The sequence below is a fragment of the Pteropus vampyrus genome, unplaced genomic scaffold (assembly GCF_000151845.1).
Source record: "Pteropus vampyrus isolate Shadow unplaced genomic scaffold, Pvam_2.0 Scaffold52, whole genome shotgun sequence".
NCBI classification, from domain to species: Eukaryota; Metazoa; Chordata; class Mammalia; order Chiroptera; family Pteropodidae; genus Pteropus; species Pteropus vampyrus.
In genome coordinates, this window is record NW_011888833.1 from 683,555 (window position 1) to 691,429 (window position 7,875).

A 7,875-nucleotide genomic window follows, 5' to 3' on the forward strand; every position below is an offset into this window, starting at 1 on the left:
CAGTCTGGCAGAAATTAGACAACAGGAAGAGGCCGGAAGAATAGATGGCCTGTGTCTAATCACTTTGTTGTGGAAAAATCCCAAAACCAGTCCAGCGAAAAACCAAGCAGTAACTCGGAGAGAAGGAGAACTCAACTTTATTACACGCAATCCCAGAGGAGCTAATGCTCTGAAGATCTGGGCAGTGTGTGCTCAGTGGTAACATTCCTTATATACAGGGTTTTTACACAAGCTGATTGGTTGATTCAAACTTAGACCATTACAAGTGGAGAGAGTTGCTATGGTTGCTAGTAGTAACACTGGCAGAAGGGCAAGAGTTGTCACTGGTTACGGAGAGTTTTCATGGGTTACGGAGAGTTTTCATGGGTTAGGGCTGGTACAAGGTGCTACAAATTGTTATGGAAAGTGGGAGCTGCCAGGGTGAGTGCTGCTAGGGGCACAAACAGTTACATTCGTGGAGCAAAGGTACAAACAGTTACATTTGCAGATCGAGCAGAGTGCAAGTGAGCTCTTGCACGCAGCAAACACTTTTGCAGAAAGCAAGCATATTTACAGAAGCAGAACAGAAAGCTGATTTAATTTTTAATGAAATTCCCCAAATTTCCTCTTCATTCCCCGCTTTTGATGCCCATTTAAATTCTTTTTAGGGCATCACTTTTTTGATTTCCTTCTTGAATTCCCTGGACTAGATACTGATAATTCTATTACGTAAAGGTCTTTACTGCAGTATTTCTTTTTTCTATGGCCTTAAACATTTATACATAAAGGATCATCTCTTTGGTCCTTGCTGTCTTATATTTTACTCCTGATGATGACAGCCTAGTCCTTAAATTTACTTAACACACGTGTTTTCTCGAATTCTGCCAGGCTGTAATCCGTATTTTCTCCCTCCTCCTCTTCTGCGTACGCTTTTTTCCCAAAGGAAGTTCCCCAACTTAACCTTTCCTTTTTCTACTCGTTTTTCCATACTCACGTCCCTATTCGGGTGTCACCTGCCACATCCAGCAAGTGGTAAATCCTGCTACATCCAGCGCGGCTCTGGGGAATATACCTTTTTACTTCCAAGCTAGTGCATCGCCTCTGAAAGTAGAGAATTAACTTTCAGAAAGGTTATCGGGGTCCTGTCTGTCCCATACTTGCATGGGCACTTGTGCCAGTTTGGTCATTCGTTCAACAAGGTCCTCAACTGCCCGGGCCTAGTCATCTATCTGTATATAACAGTTGATGAGACTGAATTTTCTATACATGCCTCCTTTTGTTGCTAGTAGATACTCTAGTGTTAACGTGTTTTGGTAGGTGACATTTCTTATCTGAGTCTGCCGATGTGCAAGGTCATTAGTGATGACCTCTAAGACTTCCTTAATATAGTAATTCTTTTCCCACTTTCTCCTCCCGTACTCCCAAACTTTATGACTTTTCTAAAGGAAAAATCCATGAGTTTTAATTCGCCTCATGTTTCAAAGTTTGGCCAGACAAATTATATGCGAACCTCAATCCTGACAAGTATTTACCCAACTTAAGATGTTTCCAAATTCATTTTAAAAGATCATCTGAAAATTTTCATTTCAACTTACAGTCTATTCAATGCTTTATTCCTGCATCTTCTCAGTTGTTTCTTCTTTATATTTGCCCCTTTCCTTTCCGACTTAGCGAGAATTGGCTTTATGTTCTGGGATCTTTTTGCAGTCTGTGTCCAGCTTTAGTCTAGTAACTACTTTGCTGGGGTGAATGCCCATATGGACAGCTGTGCCTTAGCCTTCTCCTGCTGTACTACAATTTAGTTAAGACTCTAGAAGTTATTAATTTTATCAAGTAGACAAATTAAGAATTGCCCTTATATTTTCCCTAGATAAGAGCTCGTATCTAACTGGAATGTCCTTTTCTGTCTGGACTAACCCGAGTCCGTCTCTCTATCCTGCAGATTAAATGAATTTTTCCCTGATTCTAATTATTTTCATAGTTAATTCTGTTTAGGAAATGCAGTCTTTCTTGAGATAGAATATGTTATATTTTCATTCTTAGATTTAAATGTCCTGAAAAAAGTTTGATATTTTGTGACATAAAAACTTCCTCCTAAGAAATCGCATTATAACTTCTCAAATTAATGGGGTGGGCTTCTCAAATTCTCACTTGAATTCTCTGTTTTTGCTAATCTGAAACGTTGATCATCAATGACATAACAAAGCTAAAGGATTCTGTGAACTACTATTCTGGACAGAGAATCATTTCCAGTAGTTTATATCTAGCCTATGTAGAGCTCTTTTTGGAGAGCTAATTCAGTTTGCTTAGAAGATACCTTTAAAATCTAAATGGTTGGTTTTTATATTTATCAACAGTTCAAATTATCATTAGTATTTCAAATATATGCCTCCTTTGCATTTTAATCTATTGCTATTAATGAAGATAGCGAGTTACAACCAGAATTCTAGAGGTCTTATATTTGTTGGCTCAGGTGCCTTTAGATAAGCAATAGATTGCACATATGTATAGCGCAGTTTGATAAAGCTACGTGTTTCAGGGAAAAGGTCAGTTGGGTTATAACACACATAAGGTTGGTTATTTACTGGGTCACATACTGAATACTGAGTCTGGTTATAGGTATAGGTCCCTTTCTGAGTTCCCTGGCATTTATAGTAGCTGTAGAAGATTAAGGTAGTGAAAATCCTCTTACCTCCTTTGGTGACATGAATACATAGCTCACAGTCCTTTACTCTAATTTCCCTGTCCAATTATAAGGAGCCCCACAATGAAATTTTTCAGGCTTTGGCCATGCATAGACCAGCCAGCTTCTGGTTGGTGCCTGGAGTAGGGCATGTTGTCTTTCTACTTTTGAGGGTTGGTGAAATCCATCTGCACCATCCATGGAGGGATTTCTGTGGAAGCTGGGGGTTGGCGAATATCCAAACAGTCTGGGCGGCTGGTCCTGAAGCTTAACTACGCTGATAAAGCAGGCAAAACTGAAAGAGTCTAACTGCATTAGTAATGTTTCGGTTGGTTTTGCAAATTAATGTATCCAAACTGAGTACAGCAGTACGTAACTCAATAACGATTGCCTCATAGAATCTGTATCATATTGAGCCAAATTCTTTATATAATTCAGCAAGCGTATATTCTAATAACACCTATTATGTTGGGCCAATGAACACTTTAGCTAGACCAAATTATAAAACACATTTTGGCAGATATTTTAGGTAGTATTTTCAGTTCCTGACTCCAGGTTGCTTTAATTTAGGGTAATATACTGGATTAAAATTTATAGTACTCTTTCTTGGTTTCAATCTTTTATAGCATAGGATTATTTTTAAAGCATGCCTATGACAGGTTTTATTAAGAAAAGGTTGATGGAAAACAAACCATTTAAGTTTTACTAAGAATTTGTCTCTGTTTCTCCCCTATGCTCATTTGTTTACTTGTGAATGTTAGTGGGAGTCCCTACTGTAACAGTATGAGGACCTGTCTGGCTCGATTGGAGCAGCTTTTTCTTCCAATCTCTAACCCATACCTCTTGGCTAAAAGGGGTGGACCTAATTTTTTAAGAGGATTGGGGCTTTTTCTAAAGTTTCCCTGATGATGTGATGGGGAATTCTCCCTGAGGTCTGAAGGTGTTGGGACATTTTCAAAGTTAACTATTAATCCAGGGTTTCTTTCTAACTTCCTTACCACTAGGGGATTATGCGGGCTCCTTCCAAGATAGGATGACCTTAGTATCTTTGCAGGTAGATCTGGAAACCCCTTAGCTAATTTTCCTGTCTAACTCTTTTCTAAGTGCCATGAACCCCTTTTTATTATATAGATGTTGAGGGACTGGAGGTCTCTGCTTCCGTATCTACTTCCTGCTGAGAGTGGTCATGGTCCCTGCCTACTGGGGTTTCATGGAGCGCTTTCCCTTTTCTACCTTGATTGGGGCGGGGTCTTAGGTTTCCTGATAAAGCTAGCTATAGTGGTTCCGTGGGTCCAGTTCATGTATTCAACTTTCCCTAAACTTTGCAGCCTTTAGGCCGTGTGGAGCTGCTTTTCCTCTCGCCGTTTGCAATATCCCCTTTTGGTGAAAGGCCCCACGTATATGCAAGGTGACAAAAGGCATACCTTGAGCTGGTGTAGATACTGGCCCGTTTCCTTGCAGCCTGCTGTAGTGCCCGGATGAGTGCCCATAACTCAGCCCGCTGTGCTGACCAGCCCTGTGGCAGAGCCTTAGCCCTGATCACCTCTTCGGCAGTTACTGCGTAGCCAGCTTTGCGCTGTCCTTCATGAAACTGCTCCCGTCTGTGAACACTCCTAGTTCTGGGTCTTAAAGGGCAACATCTGTCTGGTCTGGCCTGCTAGAGTAAACCATGCCCGTGGCCTCCTCACGATCGTGGTTGGGAGGCCCGCCCGTAGCAAGGTTCAGTGTACTTACAGTTTTGAGGCAGACTCATGGACTTCTGTAAAGCAGCTCCTGAGGACAAGTTATTCTGGCGTTGTCTGAGCATAAGCTTGTTCGCTTCCCCGATTAGGATTACCATGGCCGCTAAGGCTCGGAGGCACGGCGGCCATCCTGATGCTAGCAGATCTAGCCGTTTGGACAAATATGCAATTGGGCATTGTCTTGGCCTGACCATTTGTGTGGGGACCGCCCCCCCAAAGAGGTTAAAGTCCTGTGGTACGTCCAGTAGTCCTAATCCTGGGGCACTGGTTAAGAGTCCCTTTATTTCTCTGAAAGCCGCTTCTTGTTTGGAGCCCTAAACCAGGGGATCTTTCCATATTTGGTGTCTTGGCAATTTCAGAGAAACCCAGTACCCAGATTCGGCTGCCCCTAGGAACTCACGGACTCCTTTTGGCGTTAAGCCATGTCTATTCTAAAAGTCATTGATTAGTCCCCTACTTCTGTTGTAACCATAGGCTGCTGGGGGTCTAGGCACAGGGAGCCCGAGCGTTCCTAGACTGATTGTTCCTCAGCCCAGCCGCTGAGCTCCTGGATGACTGGCACAGCTGGTGTCTTAAATTCTTTGGCCTTTCAGATGTTTTCCTACGACAAGGGCACTCGTTTCTCTGATGGCCGGCTTCTTTGCAGTAGGCGTGTTGGTCGCAGTGAAGTGGGGGTCTTCTTTTGGCTTCTCTCATTCGTGAGGGAGCAGCAGTCTGTTGTCCTGGATCTGGGTTCCCCAGTGCAGCTGTTAACAGGGACACCTTGTGCTTCTTCCGTTACCGTCACCTTGTCGTCGTGCAGGATGAGGGCCGAGCGGATGCCCGCAAGCTCTGAGACAGATGTCATGGTGCAGGCGGTGATGGGGGGCGCTGCTGGGCACAGTGCGAGTCGCTGGATGAAGTGAGGGTCTCACCCCAACGCAGCCTTAGCTTGCTCAAAAGGACCGAGCACCTTATTGGCAGCGGAAGAAAAGGGTAGACACCCAGAACGTCTCGCATAGTCTCCCACAGAACTCTGTGGGCGACTCCTCTGGCGCCTTTTAATGAAGGGGATGGGAACCATCCCAACCCGGCCGTCCTTGTTCCGGGTGCTCCACCACTGTTCGTCAGGCTTCTCTATTATTACCAGGAACTCACCTTCTCAAAGGGCAGGTCCTCAGCATCCATCCCAGGGAAGTCATAGAGAGTCCGTACATGTTCTAACGCGCTTAGATATCTGGGCGCGGGCTCCACTAGGGTGGCGGTGGTTAGGCGGTGAGTTTTGTAAAACTCCAGCAGGGCCGGCAAGCAGTCAAATTCTAGGTCCCTGATCTTAAAACGGCAGTCGGGCAGCGAGTTGAAGACGCAGGAGGAGACCCACGAGTTCTCAGATGGACAGTGCATAATCCTCAGGACAGGTGGGGGAGTCACGGACTAGGAACATGCCGTGGAGTCAGCCTTGGAGTCAGGTTTGTGCCTCCTCACGAGACATTGGCCCTACGTACCAAGCGGAGTGATCTGAAGAGTTAAACTTGAACCTGGGCGACATGGTGCCGGTCCGGGGATTGGGGGCGGTAGGGGGCGGTGCAGGCCCTGATGGCGGAAGCCTGTCTGACGACTGTGTATAAAGTAGTTGCACAGGGACTGACCTGCCGAGGTGTACAGCAGTAGGAAGAAAATAGGTTCTTCCTTGGGGTCCCCTTGGTAGATTATTTTTGCTAGCACCCCCTTGTTCTTTTCTCGAGTTGGTTGGGCCACAAGTACTTCATTCTGTCCCTGCCTGTTTGCGCTAAACTGGACCCAAGGGAGCACTATAGTAGCGATCTGCAGCCACGTGTCTATGTGTGGCCCCTGGTCTGGATATCTGGGGGTCCCTGTCACTACCTGATACACTGCCCTCACTGTGGGGAGATCTAGGGTCCTTTCCGAGGGCCACCCTACCCCGAATGTGGGTCATTCAAGCTCACAAAGATTACAAAGCTTTTCTGGGTTCAGCCCGATCCCGTAATTCTCTGAGAAACTTTTCTTAAAATTTTGCAACATACAGCCTAAGACAGTTGGTTTACGGTACTTCCCTCCATATTTGCAGGGAGCTTCTTTTGAAAATTGGGCGCAGAGGCCAGTGTTAATATATTCCCTAAAGTTCCAGAAACCTGGTTAAGACAGCATAAAGCACTTAAATTATTTTGACGGAATTCTTGTTTTCTTCTGAGAAAACTTCTTCATAACTTTAGTAGCAGACCAATAGTCTCAGAAATGTTAAACACAGTTCTGATTTTACATTAGCTTACTTTCGACATTCACATTTCCAACCCTGTTTTGCTTAGTTACATAAAATTTCTCCCTCAACATCCCTCCCCCAAACCTTCTTTCCCACTTTCCTCTCAGGATTTTACACTTTCTTTATTCCTTCAGTTTACTTTGCCCTCGGGATTTCTCTTCACGTACACAAACCTTCTACTGCTTTCTTTCCCCTCAGTTTGCCTCTTTTCACCCGTTCAGAAGTAACCAACTCTGAGGCAGACACCTTTCCTTCAGTTTCTTTCAAAATATGTCTCCAGACCGTATACCTTCTGTTACCAAGAACACTTTCCTTTCTACTTGCTCAAACCTTCTTCGACAGGCCTTTTCCTTCATGTAGATCTGAGGTACCTCCCTCCCGCACCTCCCACGACAGACAGCATCCACGCCACACTATGGAAGGGGGGACAGGGTCAGAGGGTCAGGAAAATTGGAGGGGACACCACTCGCTTCACTTGTCTCCGGCCGCTCCCCTCGTGGGGATTTCTTGCGCCTTTTGGCATTGGTGGGTCGGTATAAACCCCCACCCCGGACCACTGGAGTGGACTCCTCACAGAGACCCAGTGGGGTCACCGTAAGCCGTATGAGGGTCGCCACGGAACCGCGGATGGGGGCTCAGCTCTCGCTTCGTCGCAAGGCCACGTCTCAGCACTCACTCCCTTTCGCACGCCTCCCCCCGTCCCTTCACAATGTGCGCTGGAGAGTGAGCAGCCGCTCCCCTTAACTTGTGGAGGGCAGTGGGCTGCCCTCCGGAGGGTGATGGAGCACCCCCCTTTACTTAGTGTTGACCCAACTCTTCCCACCCTGCATCAGTGACACAAAGGCAAACAAGGGTGGGTGCCCCTCCCAAGAGGACACCGTTCAGGTGCTTATCTGGCCGTGTCCCCTCGTGGGGAGCTTAGGTGATGCTTAGCTTTAGCAGACTCAGCATTGTGACTTACGAGTGGACACTAGTCCAATGCCACCATAGACCATAAGCCATTCACCACGAAACCACACAGTGAGCCCACACAAACTCCGTGACCTTTAGGAGACCTTCAGGGTGCCTAGCCGTGGAGCTACAAACTCGTACCTGACCGATCAAGTCTACCAAGCCGCTCATTCACTCACACGTTCACACATTAGGTTAAAACGTTGCCTCCCCCGCCCCCGCCCAGTACAACCCAGATCACACGACAGGTTCACGACCCG

The 7,875-nt window shown here is 46.0% G+C and overlaps 1 pseudogene; it reads right to left on the bottom strand.

Annotated features, from left to right (window-relative positions):
• Window positions 1-5,314: 5,314 nt before the first annotated feature.
• LOC111739661 lies at window positions 5,315-6,233 on the bottom strand (annotated as a pseudogene).
• Between the last annotated feature and the right edge of the window lie 1,642 nt (window positions 6,234-7,875).